The 21,000-nt window shown below is 44.5% G+C and overlaps 1 long non-coding RNA gene across 1 annotated transcript in view; it reads left to right on the forward strand.

The window, feature by feature from the left end:
- LOC140188794 (uncharacterized) overlaps positions 1 to 21,000 on the forward strand; it is a 47,250-nt gene that overhangs the window by 12,531 nt on the left and 13,719 nt on the right. The gene's annotated exons all lie outside the window — the stretch shown is intronic.

A 21,000-nucleotide genomic window follows, 5' to 3' on the forward strand; every position in this document is an offset into this window, starting at 1 on the left:
AGCTCCACCTCTCCCATCTGGTTCATGCTTTAGTCAAGTCAAGTCGTCAAGTCACTTTTTATTGTCATTTCCACCATAACTGCTGGTACAGTACGCAGTAAAAACGAGACATTTTTCAGGACCATGGTGCTATATGAACAATACAAAAACTACACTGAACTACGTAAAACAACACAAAACTACACTAGACTACAGACCTAACCAGGACTGCATAAAGTGCACAAAACAGTGCAGGCATTACAATAAATAATAAACAAGACAATAGGCACAGTAGAGGGCAGTAGGTTGGTGTCAGTCCAGGCTCTGGGTATTGAGGAGCCTGATGACTTGGGGGAAGAAACTGTTACATAGTCTGGTCGTGAGAGCCTGAATACTTCGGTGCCTCTTGCCAGATGGCAGGAGGGAGAAGAGTTTGTATGAGGGGTACATGGGGTCCTTCATAATGCTGTTTACTTTACGGATGCAGCGTGGGGTGTAAACGTCTGTAATGGCGGGAAGAGAGACCCCGATGATCTTCTCAGCTGACCTCACTATCCGCTGCAGGGTCTTGTGATCCGAGACGGTGCAATTCCCGAACCAGGCAGTGATGCAGCTGCTCAGGATGCTCTCAATACAACCTCTGTAGAATGTGGTGAGGATGGGGGGTGGGAGATGGACCTTTCTCAGCCTTCGCACAAAGTAGAGACGCTGCTGGGCTTTCTTTGCTATGGAGCTCACCCCCTTCCCCTCCGTCCAACAATCACCTGTGGCTTCTTTTTCACCCCTACCCCTCTCCTGTTTGTAGTGGCTATCCCCCCTCTCGGTCCTGAATCAGAGTTTCTTCCTGAAACATCGACCGCTCCTTTCCCTGCACCGACGCTGCTCGGCCCGCCGAGTTCCTCTGGCAGATTGTGTGTCGATCCAGATTCCAGCATCTTTTGTGTCTCAGAGTCAATCAGCTAGGAGATCACGCCGCGACAGAGATGCATTTTCCTCCCGCCCGCTTATCGATATAGGCAGCGCATTCCCGGGCACAAACCCTTAATCTCAATGTGGGTCACTCGGACAGCAGAGATGGGCTAAGTAACATTATATTAAACACGGGCTGGATCTGAGACCGCGGACGACACAGCCGGATAATTAAACAGATCAGAGTAATATCGGCACAAAGCCCAGCACCGAGCCAAGTGCACACAGATGACGGCTGCATCTCATCTCCAGCTAGGGCCAGCCCTCCTTCCACACTAAACAAAGGCGCCTTCTACGGCCTAGCCGGGCGAAGCCTGGCGTACATTATCTTCTTAAATCTTAGAGAAACGTTTCCACGCAAGAAAGCGGCAGGACAAGGGGGAAGAAAGGGTTCAAATGAAGTGATCTGGGGACGGAGCAACTCAGCCTCCCCTAGCTCCCAAATATGCCCGTTACCCGCACAGCACGTTCCGGCCTGTCCTGCTTGCTCTGGTCTCATGGACTCTGCCACGATTTCACAGGCGCACCTATTTTAAATCCACCGTCTAGCGCCAACACCTCTCCATTGAGCTGGTTTCATCTCCCTTCCTATTCTCTTATTTAATTGCCGTCCTGCTGTCCATCAGCATCTTCTCCCACTGCTTGACAGGTGTGTGTGTGTGTGTCTCTCGCTCTCTCCCTCTCCACCTCCCCCTCCCCCTCACCTTCCCCCACCTCTTCCCCTCTGCCCCCTCCCCCTCCCGCTCACCTTCCCCCACCTCTCCCCCTCTGCCCCCTCCCCTCCCCCTCCCGCTCACCTTCCCCCACCTCTCTCCCTCTCCCGCTCCCCTCCCTTCCTTCTTTCCCTTCCCCCACCCCCTCGCTTCCTCTCTCTCCCCTCTGCCTCTCCCTCTTCCCCTTTCTCTTTTTCCCTTCCCCTCTGCCCCTCCCCTTCCCCTCCCTCTCCCCTCCCCTTCCCTCTTTTCTTCCCCTACCCCCTCGCTTCCTCTCTCTCCCCCTCTCCCCCTCTGCCTCTCCCTCTTTCCCCCTTTCGCTTTTTCCCTTTCCCTCTCTCCTTCTCTCTCACACACACACACAACCTGGTGGACTTCCCTCCCACTGACTGCAGAACGTACAAGGCCACTCGGCCCCTCAACCCTGCCCTGTTGTGTTCATGGTTGATTGCATCTATTCCATTGTATTGCGCCAGTTCTCCAGACACGCCAGTTGCTTGAACTTTCCAAAATTTATCTTTGCTGTCTTAAGCGCCTTTAACGATATTAACAAGCTTTCTTAGATTGGGGAAACATAACTGTGTATTGTGGTCTGTTTCTGTGCTGACGAATACCCTGTGAAATTTTACAATACTTCCTTATTTCTATACTCCAACCTCCTTGCACAAAAGGCCAAAGAACACTGTTCTTTGGTCTGACAGGGCGCACTGCCTGCCTGATAGGACACTCCCTCTGTCTGACAGGACATTCCCTCTGTCTGATAGGACAGTTTCACTGTCTGACAGGACATTCCCTCTGTCTGATAGGACAGTTTCACTGTCTGACAGGACACTCCCTCTGTCTGATAGGACAGTTTCACTGTCTGATAGGACACTCCCTCTGTCTGATAGGACATTTTCACTGTCTGACAGGACACTCCCTCTGTCTGATAGGACAGTTTCACTGTCTGATAGGACACTCCCTCTGTCTGATAGGACATTTTCACTGTGACAGGACGCACCCTCTGTCTGACAGGACACTCCCTCTGTCTGATAGGACAGTTTCACTGTCTGACAGGACACTCGCACTGTCTGATAAGTCAAAGTAAATTTATTATTAAAGTACATATATGTTACCATATAAAACGTTGAGATTCATTTTTTTGCAGGCAGCTACAGGAAAGTAAAGAAATACAATAGAATTTATGAAAAAAACTATGCATAAATAAAGACAGAAAAATAACCAAAATGCAAAAGAAGATAAATTGTGCGACTTAAGAAAATGTCCAACTACCTGGCAGAACACTTTCCCACCCTGACAGCTCACTCTCTCACTCACTAATACACAAAACAGTCTTCCAGTGGCCACACATTTTAATTCCATGTCCCATTCCCATTCTGACATGTCTATCCACTGCCCCCTCTACTGTAAAGATGAAGCCACACTCAGGTTGGAGGAACAACAACTTATATTCCATTTGGGTAGCCTCCAACCTGATGGCATGAACATTGACTTCTCCAATTTCCACTAATGCCCCACCTTCCCCTTGTTCCCCATCCGTTATTTATTTATTTATATACACACATTCTTTCTCTCTCTCTCCTTTTTCTCCCTCTGTCCCTCTGACTATACCCCTTGCCCATCCTCTGGGTTTTCCCCCCCTCCCCCTTTTCCTTCTCCCTGGGCCTCCTGTCCCATGGTCCTCTCATATCCCTTTTGCTAATCACCTGTCCAGCTCTTGGCTCCATCCCTTCCCCTCCTGTCTCCTCCTGTCATTTTGGATCTCCCCCTCCCCCTCCAACTTTCAAATCTCTTACTCACTCTTTCTTCAGTTAGTCCTGACGAAGGGTCTCGGCCCGAAACGTCGACTGCACCTCTTCCTAGAGATGCTGCCTGGCCTGCTGCGTTCACCAGTAACTTTGATGTGTGTTGCTTCCAAGGCTGTTACTTTTACCAGGCTCTCTTCTACTGACACTGAGTACTCTCTCTCATTGACTCATTCGGCATTGAGAGAGAGAGAGAGAGAGAGAGAAGGTGAAGTTGGAGTTAAGAGTTCTATAGGGGAGAATTACCATAATATAATAGAGCATTATATACATTGAAAGCACCTCTCATTCCAGCATTCTGAGGTTCAATTATACCGGTGTCTGTGAAGAATGTGGGAACTTGCCTCAATGGTTATTGTTCAGTATTACTTACATCCACAGTGATGGGGAGTCTTGAGCGGATGGTGATGAGATATATCAACTCCTACCTGAGAACTGACTGAGATCTGCTCCAATTTGCCTACTGGAGCAACAGGTCCACAGCAGATGCCATCTCACTGGCTCTTCACTCAACCCTGGAACATCTGGACAGCAAAGATGCATACACCACAATGCTCTTTATCAACTACAGCTCAGCATTCAATGCAATTATCCCCTCAAAACTAATCAATAAGCTCCAAGACCTGGCCTCAATACCTCCTTATGCAATTGGATCCTCAATTTCTTCACCTGCAGACTAAAGTAATTCCAGATTGAAAACAACAGCTCCATAGAAAGGGTGCAGAGGAGATTTACAAGGATGTTGCTTGGATTGGGGAGCATGCCTTATGAAAACAGGTTGAGTGAACTCGGCCTTTTCTCCTTGGAGCGACGGAGGATGAGAGGTGACTTGATAGAGGTGTACAAGATAATGAGAGGCATTGATCGTGACCCACCCAGCCAACACACTTTTCGTCCCTCTTCCCTCCGGGAGAAGGCTCAGGAGCTTGAAGACTCATAGGGCCAGATTTGGGAACAGCTTCTTTCCAACTGTGATTAGACTGCTGAACGGATCCTGACCAGATCTGGGCTGTACTCTCCAAATATCCAGACCTGCCTCTCGGTTTTTTTACACTACCTTACTTTCCATTTTACTATTTTCTATTTATGATTTATAATTTAAATTTTTAATATTTACTATCGATTTGTAATCCAGGGAGCGGGAAGCGCAGAATCAAATAACGCTGTGATGATTGTACATTCTAGTATCAATTGTTTGGCGACTATAAAGTATAAAGTATAGTCAGAGGCTTTTCCCCAGGGCTGAAATGGCTATTACGAGAGGGCATAGTTTTAAGGTGCTCAGAAGTAGGTACAGAGGAGATGTCAGGGGTAAGTTTTTTTACGCAGGGTGGTGAGTGCATGGAATGGGCTGCTGGCGGCGGTGGTGGAGGTGGAAATGATAGGGTCTTTTAAGAGACTCCTGGATGGGTACATGGAGCTTAGTAAAATAGAGGGCTATGGGTAAAGCCTAGGTAGTTCTAAGGTAGGGACATGTTCGGCACAGCTTTGTGGGCCGAAGGGCCTGAATTGTGCTGTAGGTTTTCTACGTTTCTATCTCCTCCACAATCTCCGTTAGTACAGGGGCACTGCAAAGCATGTGTGCTTAACCACCTGCTCTACTCATTTTACACATGACTGTGCAGCTAAGCACAGCTCCAATGCCATATTCAAGTTTGCAGACAACACCTCCACAGTAAGCTGAATCAAAGGTGGTGATGAATCAGCATATCGGAGGGAGATTGAAAATCTGGGTGAGTGGTGTCACAACAACAACCTCTTACTCAATGTCAGCAAGACCCAGGAGCTGATTATTGACCTCAGAAGGAAACCAGAGGTCCGTGAGCCAGTCCTCATCGGAGGATCAGTGGAGAGGGCCAGTAACTTTAAACTCGACGGTGTTATTATTTCAGAGGACCTGTCCTGGGCCCAGCTCTAAGTGCAATTATGAAGAAAGCACGGCAGCACCTCTGCCCCGTTAGGAGTTTGCAAAGATTTGGCATGACATATAAAACTTTGATAAACTTCTCTAGATGTTTAGTGGAGAGTATATCGACTGGCTGCATCACAGCCTGGTATGGAAACACCAATACCTTTGAACAGAGACGGCCTAATCCATAGCGGTAAAGCCCTCCTCACCATTGAGCACATCTACACAAAACGCTGTCACAGGAAAGTGGCGTCCACCATCAGAGTTCCCTACCACCCAGGACATCCTCTCTTCTCGCTGCTGCAATCAGGAAGAAGGTACAGGAACCTCAAGGTTCGGAAACAGTTATTACCCCTCAACCATCAGGCTCCTGAACCAAAGGGGATAACTTCACTCAACTTCACTTGCCCCATCATTGGAATATTCCCACGATCTATGGACTTACTCTTAAGGATTCTTCATTCATGTTCTCGATATTTTTAGCTTATTTACTTACTATTATTTCTTTTCTTTTTGTGTTTGCACAATTTGTTGTCTTCTGCACGCTAGTTGAATGCCCAAGTGGGTGCAGTCTTACATTGATTCTGTTATGGTTATTATTCAATGATGAATTTATTGAGTATGCCCACAAGAAAATGAGGTATGAACTGGTTACGTTTGATTCAGGAACTACATTAAAATTTATGACAGTAAACAAGCAATGTTTTACATTTAAAGAATCAAGACAAAATTTGCAACAAACTGATACTCAACACAATGCAACTATTCAACAGGTACAGTAACAGGCCCTGTCATAGACGGCAAGAGAGGTTAAACTCAGAGCAACACACACAAGTAAATACTGGAGGAATTCAGCTGGCCAGGCAGAATCTGTTGAGGGTATGAACAGGCCAAAATCCTTCGTCAGGACTGGAAATAGTTTATAATGCTGCCAAAAAGATCAGTACGCCCGAGGATTGGGAAAATTTCTGAATGCAGCAAAGGACTGCCAAGGAATAGAAAAGTGTCAATCTTTATCGTATGCTTTATGGTTCTCACAAGATTGTGCTTCTGAGTAATCTGGTGAGAAACTTAAAATAGACTGTAAAATCTTTCATGGATATGTAAAAAGAATAAGATTAGCTTTTATGGGACCATTATACAGAGTACTAAGATATTATGACCCCTGGGATACCAAAATACTTCAGAGCAGTTAGTCTGACGTAGGAAGGAAGGAAACGCAGGAATCAATCATTAAGAAAGTGCTTAGCACTCATAAGAAAATAGGACTGGGGCATCATGGATTTATGGAAAGGGGATCACATTTGATAGATTTTCTTGAGTTTTTGTACCTAGAGGAATAAGTCTGAGGGAACAATTGTAATTAGAATTTCAGAAACACTTCAATAATGTTCCACATAACAGATCATTAAGCAAAGTGCGGCTGTAAACACAAGAGATTCTGCAGATGCTGGAAATCTTGAGGAAACCATACAGAATGCTGGAGGAACTCAGCAGGCCAGACGGCATCTTTGGAGGAGGATAAACAGCCGATGTTTTAGGCCGCGACCCTTCATCAGGACTGGAAAGGAAGGGGGTAGAAACCAGAATCCTCTTGCTCCTGATGTGTGTATCCTAATCTCGTGAGGTTCTCTTTACTCCTGCTTTTCATGCCCCCTCCTGTCTTTCCCAATTCCCTTCTTGGTTTCTTTCCTGGCTTCTTTATAATCTGCAAGGGCTCCGTTTGATTCTAGCTTCCTCAGCTTTGCTTACTTTTCCTTCTTCTTCTTGACCAGATTCATCACCTCCCTCAACACTCAAGGTTCTCTGACCTTGCCATGGGAAAGATGTGATTAAACTGGAAAGGATGCAGAAAATATTTGTGAGGATAAGGAGAGGACCAGAGGGCCTGAGTTATAGGGAGAGACTGGTCAGTCTACGTCCTTATTGCCGGAAGGTAGGAGAATGAGGGGCAGCCTTATAGAAATACTTAAAATAATGAGGGGCAGTGATAAGGTGGATTGTAACAGTTTTTCTCGAGGGTAGGAGAGAGCCAAACTAGGGGACATAGATTTAGGATGAGAGACTTAAAAGGGACCCGAGGGACAACTTTTTCATGCAGGTGGTGTTGAGTATATGGATTGAGCTACCAGATGAAGTGCTCGAGGTACTGTAAAGTGAGCGGCACATGGGATAGGTACATAAAGAGGGGAAGTAGGCTAAATGTGGGAAATCTGGACCAACTGGCTGGGCACCATAGTTATTGTGGACTCATTGGGTCAAATGACCTGTATTGCTCTATGAGTCTATGACTCCATAAGACCATAAGACATAGGAGGAGAATTAGGCCATTCAGTCCATCGAGAATGCTGCACCATTTGATTATGGCTGATTCATTTCCCCTCTCAATTCTATTCTCCTGTCCTCTCCCTGGAATCTTTCATGCCCAGACTAATCCAAAACCGATCAACCTCCACCTGAAATACACCCAATGTCCTGGGCTCCACGGCAGCCTGTGGCAACGAATTCCACCCTCTTGCTAAAGAACTTCCTCCTCATCTCCATTCTAAGTGGATGTCCCTCTATCCTGAGGCTGAGTCCTCTGGTCCTAGACTCCCCAACTATGGGAAACATCCTCTCCACCTCCACTCTTTCTGGGGCTTTCAACATTTGATAGGTTTCAATCAGATCCCATCTCATTCTCCTGAACTCCAGCAAGTACAGGCCCAGAGCCATCAAACACTCTTCGTATGACAAGCCTTTCATTCCTGGAATTATTTTTATGAACCTCCTTTGGACCCTGTCCAACATCAGCACATCCTTTCTTAGATAAGGGGCTCAAAACAGCTCAAGTGCAGTCTGACCAATGCCTTATAAAGCCTCAGCTGTATATCCTTTAATATTCATTCCTCTTGAAATGAATTTGACTTCCCTACCACTGATTCAATCTGTAAGTTAACCCTTAGAGAACCCTGCCTTCAGACCTCACATCTTCCCAAGCACCTTCTCTTTAGTATCAGCAACCGCACCCACTTCTGCCCCCTGACGCTCTCAAGTTTCTGCCACACAGCTGGTGTCTTCCACAGTGAAGACTGACGCAAAATTCTTATTCAGTTTGTCTGCCATTTCTTTGTTCCCCATCACTGCCTCTCCAGTGTCATTCATTTCAAGAGGACTAGAATGTGAAAAACCATGATGTAATGTTGAGACTTTATAAAGCACTGGTGAGGCCTCACTGGGAGTATTGTGAGCAGTTTTGGGCCCGTTATCTTGGAAAGAATGTGTTGAAACTGAAGAATGTTCAAAGGAGGTTCACGAAAATGTTTCCAGGATTGAAAAGCTTGTCATATGAAGAGCATTCGATGGTTCTGGGCCTGTATTCACTGGAATTCAGAAGCATGAGAGGTGACCTCATTGAAACCCATTGAACGGTGAAAGGCCTTGATAGAGTGGACGTGGAGAGGATGTTTCCTATGGTGGGAGAGTTTAAGACCAGAGGACGCATCCCCAGAGTAGAGGGGTGTCATTTTAGAATGGAGATGAGGAAGAATTTCTTCAGCCAGACAGTGGTGAATCTGTGGAATTCTTTGCCACCGGCAGCTGTGGAGGCTAAGTCTTTATGTATATTTGAGGCAGAGGTTGATAGATTTTTGATTGGCCAGGGCATTAAGGGATGCAGGGAGAAGGGAGGAGATTGGGGTTGAGAGGAAAGTTGGACCAGCCACGATGAAATGGTGGAGGAGACTCGATGGGCCACAGAGCCTAATTCTGCTCCTGTACCTTATAGTCTTATTTTCCAGCAGTCCAAATATCCATTCTCGCCTCTCTTTTACTCTTATTTAAAAAAAAAACTTTTGACATCTTGTTTTATATTATTGGCCAACTTACATTCATATTTCTTCTTTTCTCTCCTTACTGCTTTTTTTGGTTGCTTCCTGTTGGATTTTAAAAGCTTCCTAATCCTCTCCGTGAAGCTATGAAGATTGACTATGGAAAATGGCCAGTCACAGAGGCCAGAGGCCAAGCATGCTAACACTGATTCTACTTTTTTTTTGTAATCCTGTATATCTTACTCTCCCACCCTGTGATTTGGCAACTCCCAATGACAGGCAGGGCATCATCTATCCACTGTCTAACAGGAAACTATCCCAGTGCCTCCTGAATAAGAAGCCCTTTTCTAATTGCGTTTACCTCCTTGAGATTCTGGAGTTTTACATCCACTCTCTAAATATAGCTGCACACTGATAAACACTAAATCAGTATGCAATGAAGTTTTCTGCCTGGGTCACAATTTCTAGATAAAAATAACTATCTTGCAAATCTTTTTAACCACAGGATGGTGAATCATTTGTCCTGCAATTTGCTGAGCGATGAAGTTAACTGTTGCTTTGCATAGCTGGAAGGGAGTTCTGCTTTTTAATTTATTTCCTAAAATGGAACATTCTGAATGTTTTGTACCAGAAGAACCCAATTTGTTGCAGTTTGTTGGACTGGGATACTCTGGTTGGCTTCTGGAGGGCAGGGAAAAGATTGCCGGGAATGTCCCTTCCTCTAGAGCAGGGGTTCCCAACCTTTTCTATGCCATGGACTTCTGTCATGAACTGAGGGGGTCCGTGAACCCCAGGTTGGGAACTCCTGCTCTAGACCAAGTAATGTGTTTCAAAATGCATTATTGTCTTTGCTGAGGGTCGATTATTTACAAAAACCAATGTAGTTCTGCCTGCCCGAGATCATTCCGGGGTAAGATTGAATATGGTGTCCATTCCCTTTGGAACTGTGCTCCCAATCAAAATCTCCTCCCTTGGCAGGGACAATTTGCGCACCTTTGTATTTAAGTTAGCGTCATGGGTTTTCGAAAAGACTCACTCAGCTCTGCTGTCACAAGGATCGTTACAGAAAATCCTTCCCACCAAATGCAAAAAGCTCTGTGTGACAGGAGAACACGCATCATAGTACTGTTTATCGTTCATATGTTAAAACACTTTTGTGGGATTATGATGGAAAGATCTAGTTCATTTATTGTTACATTTTAGCTTGGGTTGTACAGTTATTTGCTTGTGTATTTGTGGGTCACCCTAACTGTAACGGGGGGTGCGTGATGGTCACCTCCCCCGTTGGTGTGAGACTGCTTGGGTTCACTCTCTGGGTCATGATGCCCGGTCTGTTTTGTGTTTATCACAATAAAATGGTTGTTGAGTTAACAAGCTTCCTCGTCTGTCATTATGGATCAAATGCTCACCACGGTCAATAGTCTTGGTTTTATTATGTTGTACATTATTACTGCAAATTATTGCATATTGGTAAACTATTATTGTGCAAACTATTGTATTATTATTCTGTACTTTATTATTAGTTAAGTCTGCACACTGCTAAGTGTGTTTTTAAATGTTGCTGCTGTAACAAAAGAATCTCCCACTCGGGATCAATAAAGTACTTAATATTATTATTATTATTAATAGTGAAAGGTGAATGAGAGGTGTTTAAGGGGAACAAGAGGGGTATCTCTTCACTCAGAGGATGGTGAGGGTGTGGTACTGCCTGCCAGCGCAAGTGGCGGATGCAGGTTCGATTTCAACAATTGAGAGAAATTTGGATAGGTACATAGATGGCGGGGGGGGGGGAGTGGGGGGTGTGGTGTGTGGTTATGGAAGGCTATGGTCTGGGTGCAGGTTGATGTGATTAAGGAGATTAAGGGGTCAGCACATATTAGAAACATAGAAAACCTACAGCACATACAGGCCCGTCAGCCCACAAAGCTGTGCTGAACATGTCCTTACCTTAGAAATTACCTAGGGTTACCCATAGCTCTCTATTTTTCTAAGCTCCATGTACCTATCCAGAAGTCTCATAAAAGACCCTATCGTATCCGCCTCCACCACCATCACCAGCAGCCCATTCCACGCACTCACCACTGACTGCGTGAAAAAACTTACCTCTGACTTCTCCTCTGTACCTACTTCCAAGCACCTTAAAACTAGCATGCTAGCCATTTCAGCCCTGGGAAAAAGCCTCTGACTATCCATACAATCAATGCCTCTCATCATCTTATACACCTCTATCAGGTCACCTCTCATCCTCCGTTGCTCCAAGGAGAAAAGGCTGAGTTCACTCAACCTGTTCTCATAAGGCATGCTCCCCAATCCAGGCAACATCCTTGTAAATTTCCTCTGCACCTTTTCTAGGGTTTCCACATACTTCCTGTAGTGAGGCGACCAGAACTGAGCACAGTAATCCAAATGGGGTCTGACCAGGGTCCTATATATCTGCAACGTTACCTCTCGGCTCCTATACTCAATCCCATGATTGATGAAGGCCAATGTACTGTATGCCTTCTTAACCACAGAGTCAATCTGCACAGCAGCTTTGAGTATCCTATGGACTCGGACCCCAAGATCCGTCTGATCCTCCACACTGCCAAGAGTCTTACCATTAATACTATATTCTGCCATCATATTTGACCCACCAAAATGAACCACCTCACACTTATCTGGGTTGAACTCCATCTGCCACTTCTCAGCCCAGTTTTGCATCCTATCAATGTCCTATCAACAGCCCTCCACACTATCCATAACACCTCCAACCTTTGTGTCATCAGCAAATTTATGAACCCATCCCTCCACTTTCTCATCCAGGTCATTTATGAAAATCACGAAGAGTAGGGGTCCCAGAACAGATGCCTGAGGCACACCACTGGTCACCGACCTCCATGCAGAATATGACCCATCTACAACCACTCTTTGCCTTCTGTGGGCAAGCCAATTCTGGATCCACAAAGCAATGTCCCCTTGGATCCCATGCCTCTTTACTTTCTCAATAACCCTTGTATGGGGTATCTTATCAAATGCCTTGCTAAAATCCATATGTACTACATCTACAGCTCTACCTTCATCAATGTGTTTAGTTACATCCTCAAAAAATTCAATCAGGCTCGTAAGGCATGACCTGCCTTTGACAAAGCCATGCTGACTATTCCTAATCATTTTATGCCTCTGCAAATGTTCATAAATCCTGCCTCTCAGGATCTTTTTCATCAACTTACCAACCACTGAAGTAAGGCTCACTGGCCTGTAATTTCCTGGGCTATCTCTACTCCCTTTCTTAAATAATGGAACAACATCCGCAACCCTCCAATCCTCTGGAATCTCTCCCGTCCCCATTGATGATGCAAAGATCATCACCAGAGGATCAGCAATTTCCTCCCTCGTCTCCCACAGTAGCCTGGGGTACATCTCGTCCAGTCCCGGTGACATATCCAAATTGATGCTTTCCTAAAGCTCCAGTACATCTCTTTTTTAATATCTTTATGCTCGAGCTTTTCAGTCCGCTGTAAGTCATCCCTACAATTGCCAAGATCCTTTTCCATAGTGAATACTGAAGCAAAGTACTCATTCAGTACCTCTGCAATCTCCTCCGGTTCCATACACACTTTCCCACTGTCACACTTGATTGGTCCTATTCTCTCACATCTTATCCTCTTGCTCTTCACATACTTGTTGACTGCCTTAGAATTTTTCTTAATCCTGTCTGCTAAGGCCTTCTCATGGCCCCTTCTGGCTCTCCTAATTTTAAACTCCTTCCTGCTAGCCTTATAATCTTCTAGATCTCTATCATTACCTAGTTTTTTTAACCTTTGTAAGCTTTTCTTTTCTTCTTGACTAGATTTTCAACAGCCTTTATACACCACGGTTCCTGTACCCTACCATCCTTTCCCTGTCTATGTGGAACGTACCTATGCAGAACTCCATACAAATATCCCCTGAACATTTGTCACATTTCTTCCGTACATTTCCCTGAGAACATCTGTTCCCAATTTATGCTTCCAAGTTCCTGCCTGATAGCCTCATATTTCCCCTTACTCCAATTAAACACTTCCCTAACTTGTCTGTTCCTATCCCTTTCCAATGCTATAGTAAAAGAGATAGAACTGTGATCACTATCTCCAAAATGCTCACCCACTGAGAGATCTGACACCTGACCAGGTTCATTTCCCAATACCAGATCAAGAACAGCCTCTCTTCTTGTAGACTTATCTACATATTGTGTCAAGAAACCTTCCTGAACACACCTAACAAACTCCACTCCATCTAAACCCCTCGCTCTAGGGAGATGCCAATCGATATTTTGGAAATTAAAATCTCCCACCACGACAACCCTATTATTACACCTTTCCAGAATCTGTCTCCCTATCTGTTCCTTGATGTCTCTGTTACTATTGGGAGGTCTATAAAAACACCCAGTAGAATTATTGTTCCCTTCTTGTTCCTAACTTCCACCCACAGAGACTCCGTAGACAATCCCTCCATGTCTTCCTCCTTTTCTGCAGCCATGTCACTATCTCTGCTCAGCAGTGCCACACCACCACCTCTTTTGCCTCCCTCCCTGTCCTTATTGAAAGATCTAAAGCCTGGCACTCGAAGTAACCATTCCTGCCCCTGAGCCATCCAGGTCTCTGTAATGCCCACAACATCATAGCTCCAAGTAGATGGGTGAATGAGGCTGTTCTGTGCAGAAATGTTCTGTGACTTCATTAGTGCTCAGTCAGGAACAGTTCGTGGGTCTCTCTGCAGGCTTCAAAGACTGCGGGATCAAGTTGTGCATAGATGCCACACACTGTTCAAATTTACTCTGCATTGCTTCAGAGAAGAGCAATGATGAAAGCCACGTTCACGTGCACAGATACATCTATGTATAGATGCAATGAAAACCTGGAGCATCACAGGCACGTAGTAAACATAAAAGCAGAATTGACAAGTAAAAAGCATAAATTAAACATAAGTAATGCACAATCAGAGGAAACAAGTCCATGTTAGTGGAGAGTGGCCATAGAGTTGCTGAAGTGTAGTGATTAGAGTTTTGCCAGTTGTTTCAAGAACCAACTGGTTGAAGAGAAGTAACCGTTCTTGAACCTGCTGCTTCTCTGCTTCCTGCCTGCTGGTAGCTGTGAGAAGGTGGCAAGGCCTGGATGGTGAGGATCTGTGTTGATAGTTGATGCTTTGTTGGTGCAGCACCTCCTGTAGATTCTACTGATGCTGGTGAAGGATGTGTCTCTGATGCACAGTGTCTGGCAGGGTTCACTGCTCTCTACAGCTTCTTACGTTCTTGTGCATTTGAATTTGCTGGACCAGACCATGATAGAACCAGACAAGATTCATTCAACAGTGTACCTGTAGAAGTTTGTAGAATGTTTAGTAGCACGTCAAACCTCCTTAATCTTTGTGAATCTCTTCTGCACCCTCTCCAGCTTCCCTTTAACGGGATAAACAATACCCCAAGTGAGACCTCACAATGACTTGTAGAGCTGCAGTTATACATGTCAAGCTGATGCCTGGACCGATGAAGGCCAGCATGCTAAATGCCTTCTCCACTACCCTGCCTACTTGCGTGGCTGCTTTGAGTGAACTGTACCCTTCTGGCCCCCGAGATAACAACTGATGAAGGAACGCAGGGCCAATCTGCTGGTGTACAGTAAACAATCCTGTATCACCTCCAGTGGGGGTTGGACTCTATGAGAGAGAGGAGATCTCCAATGTATTTGATAGATTTTATTTAATAAAGCTGAATTATCTTGGCTGGGGTGTGGGAGAACAGAGTATTAACTATTATATTATATGTACCCAGTATATCAGTGGATTTTTTTTCTCCAGCAAGACAGCAGTTATGTTGCGTTTGGGAACTTATTTTATATTCCTGTTTTGATCTTTGGCTGACATTTCGTAAAGGATGAGACACAGCTTCTACCTTTTTTGTTTGTTAAGATATAACTGCCTGAAATAGCAGACTGACTAGTTTGTTTTCAGGACTGTAAGATTAAAATTACATAATATTTTTGGGTGTACCTTGTATAATATTCTTCGAAAATATGCCCACCTTTTTCACAGTAGTAGAGGACAGAAACAGGCCACTTGCAAATGTTCTATGCTCCACCTTTTTGCACCTTGTTTTGTGGCCTTTCACTTCTCCTATATAGACCACCCCTAAGTTTGACACCTTTGTCGGCATTATAAATGACTTAAGATGAGGAAGTAAATTTGCAGATGACATGGAGGTTGGTGTTGCCGTGTATAGTCCAGAACAGGGATTCCCAATCTTTTTTTATGCCATGGATCTCTATCGTTAACCAAGCGGCCCATGGACCCCAAGTTGGGAACCTCTGGTCTAGAAGGTTGTTGTAGATTACAACGGAACATTGACAGGTTGCAGAGCTGGGCCGATTAACGGCAGATGAAGTTCAATCCAGAAAAGTGTGAAGTGATACACTTTGGAAGATGGCACGTGAAGGCAGAGTACAGGGTTAGTGGCAAGATTCTCACTAGTGTGGAGGAACAGGGTGATCTTGGGGTCCTCGTCCATAGACCTCCCGAAGTTGTAGCTCAAGTTGATAAGATGTGTTGGTCTTCGTTAGTAGAGGCAGTGAGTTCAAGAGCCATGAGGTAACGTTGAAGCTGTATAAACCTTTTTCACCTCAGATGGTTGAAGAAGTTTGGTATGGGCCCCCAAATTCTAAGAACTTTCTACAGGGGCACAATTGAGAGCATCCTGACTGGCTGCATCACTGCCTGGTATGGGAACTGTACTTCCCTGAATCACAGGACTCTGCAGAGAGTGGTGCGGACAGCCCAGCACATCTGTAGATGTGAACTTCCCACTGTTCAAGACACTTACAAAGACAGGTGTGTAAAAAGGGCCCGAAGGATCATTGGAGACCCGTGTCACCCCAACCACAAACTGTCCCAGCTGCTACCATCTGGGAAACGGTACCGCAGCATAAAAGCCAGGACCAACAGGCTCCAGGACAGCTTCTTCCACCAGGCCATCAGACTGCTTAACTCATGCTGACACAACTGTATTTCTATGTTATATTGACTATCCTGTTGTACATATTATTTATTATAAATCACTAATTAATTGCACATTTAGATGGAGATGTAACGTAAAGATTTTTACACATGTATATGAAGGATGTAAGTGATAAAGTCAATTCAAACTCTGGTTAGACCACAGTTGGAAAATTATGTTTAATTCTGGTTGCCTCATCAGAGAAAGGATATGGAAGCCTCAGAAAAAGGGCAGAGGAGGGCTGCCTGGATTAGAGAGCATGTCTTTTGATGATTGGTTGTTTAAGCTAGGGCTTTTCTCCTTGGAGTGAAGGAGGATGAGAATTGACTCGATAGAGGTGCACAAGATGGTAAGAAGCATAGACGGAGTGGACAGTCAGTGCCTTTTTCCCAAGAGTGGTAATGACGAACAAGAGTGGGCATACTTGTAAGGTGTTTGGAGAAAAGTATAGGGGCGAAGTCAGAGGTAGGTTTTTCACACACAGAGTGGTGGATGCATGGAACACCCTGACAGGGGTAGAGGTAGAGGCAGATACGTTAGGGACATCTAAGAGATTCTTGGATATGCACCTGGATGATAAAAAAAAATGGAGGGCTATGTGGAGGGAAGAGTTATATTGATCTTGGAGTAGGTTAAAAGTTTGGTGAAGCATAATAGGCTCAAGGGGGTGTGCTGTGCTGTAGTTTTATGTTCTGTGTTTACTATTTATCTTAATAACCTAGTGTTAGAGATTTGTCCATCTTCTCTATTTTATGGGAAAGATGTTTCCTCAACATCCTTCATAACTCACCTCAATAATAAGCAAATGTTTTGAGAGGCTGGTCAAGGACTACGTCTGCAGCTTGCCACCACCCAAACTGGACCCCCTACAATTTGCCTGCCAACACAACCGATCGACAGACAGCGCAATAGTCACAGCTCTACATATCGTCCTTACACATCTGGAGAAGAAGGATGCTTATGTGAGAATGCTGTTCTTGGACTGCAGTTCAGCATTCAACACCATAGTTCCATCCAGGCTCGACAAGAAGCTCAGAGACCTCAGCCTTGACCCTGCCTTGTGCAGCTGGATCCTGGACTTACTGCCAGATCGCGAGCAGGTGTAAGAGTAGGCTCCCTCACCTCTCTACCCCTCTGACCCTCAACACAGGAGCCTCTCAGGGCTGCATACTGAGTCCCCTCCTTTACTCCCAGTATACCCATGACTCTATCGCTACCCACAGCTCTAATCTGCTAACTAAATTTGCTGATGACACTACATTGATTGGCCTTATCTTAAACAATAACGAGGTGTCCTACAGGGAAGGAGTCATCTCTCTGACACAGTGGTGTCAAGAAAACAACCTCTCCCTTAATGTCGCAAAGCCAAAGGAGCTGGTTGTGGATTACAGGAGGAATGGAGATGGGCTAACCCCTATTGACATCAATGGATCTGGGGTTAAAAGGGTAAACAGCTTTAAGTTCCTCGGCATCCACATCACCGAGGACCTCACGTGGTCTGTACACACCAGCTGTGTGGTGAAAAAGGCACAACAGCGCCTCTTTCACCTCAGAGAGTTGAGGAAGTTTGGTATGGGCCCCAAAATCCTAAGAACTTTCTACAGAGGCACAATTGAGAGCATCCTGACTGGCTGCATCACTGCCTGGTATGAGAACTGTACCTTCCTTAATCGCAGGACTCTGCAGAGAGTGGTGCGGACAGCCCAGCGCATCTGTAGTTGTGAACTTTCCATGATTCAGGACATTTACAAAGACAGGTGTTCTAAAAGGGCCTGAAGGATCATTGGGGACCCGAGTCACCTCAACCACAAACTGTTCCATCTGCGACCATCCGGGAAACAGTACCCGCAGCATAAAAGCCAGGACCAGCAGGCTCCGGGACAGCTTCTTCCACCAGGCCATCAGAGGGATGAACTCATGCTGATTTGAGTGTACTCTATATTACATTGACTGTCCTATTTATTATAAATCATTATAAATTACTATGATTGCATATTGCAGATTTAGACGGAGATGTAACATAAAGATTTTTACTCATGTACGTGAAGGATGTAAGTAAAAAAGTCAATTCAATTAAAGAAAAAACTTCTTTTTATCTGGCTAATAGAATTGGATTCCCCTACAAGTGACACCTCAACGCATCTACCACAGTGAACCACATACACTCTGTGGTCACTTCATTATGTACACATGAACACCTGCTCCTTCATGCATTTATCTAATCAGCCAATCATGTGGCAGCAACTCAATGCCTAACAGCAGACATGGTCAAGAGGTTCAGTTGATGCTCAGACCAAACATCAGATTGGGGAAGAAATGTGATCCAAGTGACTTTAACTGTGGAATGGTTGCTGGTGTCAGACAGGGTGGCTTGAATATCTCAAAAACTGCTGATCTCCTGGGATTTTCATGGACTGTAGAGTTTACAGAGAATGGTACAATAAAGGGAAAACATCGAGCGAGCAGCAGTTCTGTGGGGGAAAGTGCCTTGTTTATGAGAGAGGTCAGAGGAGAATGGCCAGGCTGTTTCAGGCTGACAGAAAGGTGACAGTAGCTCAAATAACCACACGTTATAACAGTGGAGTGTAGAAAAGCATCTCTCACTGTACAACATGTTGAACATTGAAATGGATGGGCTACAGCAGCAGAAGAACAGGAACATACACTCAGTGGCCACATTATTAGGTACAGGAGGTACCCAGTAAGTAGCCACTGTGGGTACATTCTGGTCTGTGCTCCAAATGAGTGGGGAACTGCCCCTATTCCACACTCCTCTGTCCACAGATATGTATCTGTAGAGGCAACTTGGTCGTTCAAGCCATCTCCTATCAGCAAGGGCTTGTGGAGTCCAGCATCTTCCCATCTTAATTGAGAAATGTTGAATCAGATTTGCTTTGATGGTCTGCTAACACCCAGAACGAGCAGTTGTCAAAACTGTCAAAAACATGGAACACCTTTGATATTCACAGACATTAAACATATACAAAAACTCTAGCCAATTCAAAATGATCCTAAAAATAAACACTTTCAATGAAATTTGCGAGCAAAAATAATGATGAAAACATTTATTAACTAAATAATTTTAACTTTACAATTTAACTACATCATCTCAACTGATTGGCAGAAGAAGTTAATTACCTAAAACTAACTCCAACCCTCCTTCCATTGGTATAGATGAAATTACTGGACCTGTGCCAGTCTGACCTGGCGTGGGTTCAGCAGGCAAAGTGCTCTGGATAATTGCTGTGAAGCTGCAGTAAGTCAGCACTTCATCCCAGATGGAGAGTCCAACTGCTTCACAGACAGCATGACAGCAAGAAGGAAGGTCAGGATTTCTGTGGAAAGATTTGGATAGTCACTCTGGCCCTCCCCATCAAATATTGAAGTCCTTTGATAGTTCAATTTCAATATCAGGGAATGTGTACAGTATACAGCCTGAAATTCCTACTCTCTGCTGACATCCACGAAACAGAAAAAAAATCGGAAGAGTGAATGACAGAAACATTAGAACCTCAAAGCTCCCCTTCCCCTCCCACACAGAAGCAGCAGAAAAAGCATCAAACCAACCCCCCCCCCCCATTTTATTTGCTAATTTATTTGTGGTAATATTCCTTTATGTGTTGGGTGTGAATTATATGTACTGTACTGAGCTGTGCACTTTGGTCCAGAGGAACATTGTTTTGTATGGTAATAACCGTGATCTAGAACTTAAGCACTTCTGATCATGTCAGGCCTCAGACCCTCCTGCTGCTGGCCTGGCTTCCTCTAATAGTGATACCTTTGTAGTTTTGGTTCTTCTTGTCACTTTCTCTACCGCTTTTTATAACGTGGAGCAGAATTATTACAGAACTATGTACAAGGCTTCTGTGTGTTCTAACTTGAATATAAACAGTGATCAAATCGCCTTCCTGGAAAATACCCTCAGTGCAGAACTTTTTAAAAAAATTCCCTGCTGCTCCGTGTGCCCTCTGTTATTTCTGAAGCAAGGTGTAAGCCTGCTTTCCTCAATGGCTTGATGACTCAGACCTGACGATAAAAGACTATTCGGTCGGCCTCTCTGTTTGCTCAGCCAACTCATTGCCCGTATAAGGTCAATCGAGAAAGCTTACTCTGATAGCCCACGTTTTTAAAAAAAAAGCGACTGAGTGAAAACTATCACTTCCTGGAAAGCTGAGTTCAGTCTAAAGTCCGGGAACTTGCAGTGACAAAGCATAAAACTTCAGAGGTAGTGGAAATTTTGGCACAGTTTTTGAAAACAGAAAGATATACTCATTATAACTAATTCCAGAATTGTATCCTATTGAATTTAATAGGGTATTTGAATTCCTGTTGAATTGTGTCTTATGAAACCTGGTTTATAAGATATATAGGGTGTCAATAACAGTCTTGCTTACCAATATATCAGATTCTTTCTGTGGCTATATTTCTGACAGTGGCAACGAGGAGGGAGTTTTATCTTGCTGCAATAGATGTGAAGCTTATACTAGACACCTGGACTCTTCTGTTGTGCTTTTACTGTCTAAATGTGAGCTGTAGCACATGAAACATAACAGGAACAATCCATGAGTGACAGGTATGTCTAATTAAAAATCTCTTAGGAAAACAGTTTATATCAACAGTATCTCAGTTTAAACATGCACTCTGCAAAATGATGCATCCTTAGCTATTTCGAGCTGACACTTTATTCATATTAATTAAAACTTCCCATTATCACCTCTATTGCAAAGAAAACACACCTGGCCAATCACTTATTTGCCTTGGTGAAAATCCTGGTGGAGGGATACATAAAGATTATGGCTCTTCTTAGTTG

Source organism: Mobula birostris, chromosome 27, assembly GCF_030028105.1.
Source record: "Mobula birostris isolate sMobBir1 chromosome 27, sMobBir1.hap1, whole genome shotgun sequence".
Taxonomy (NCBI): domain Eukaryota; kingdom Metazoa; phylum Chordata; class Chondrichthyes; order Myliobatiformes; family Myliobatidae; genus Mobula; species Mobula birostris.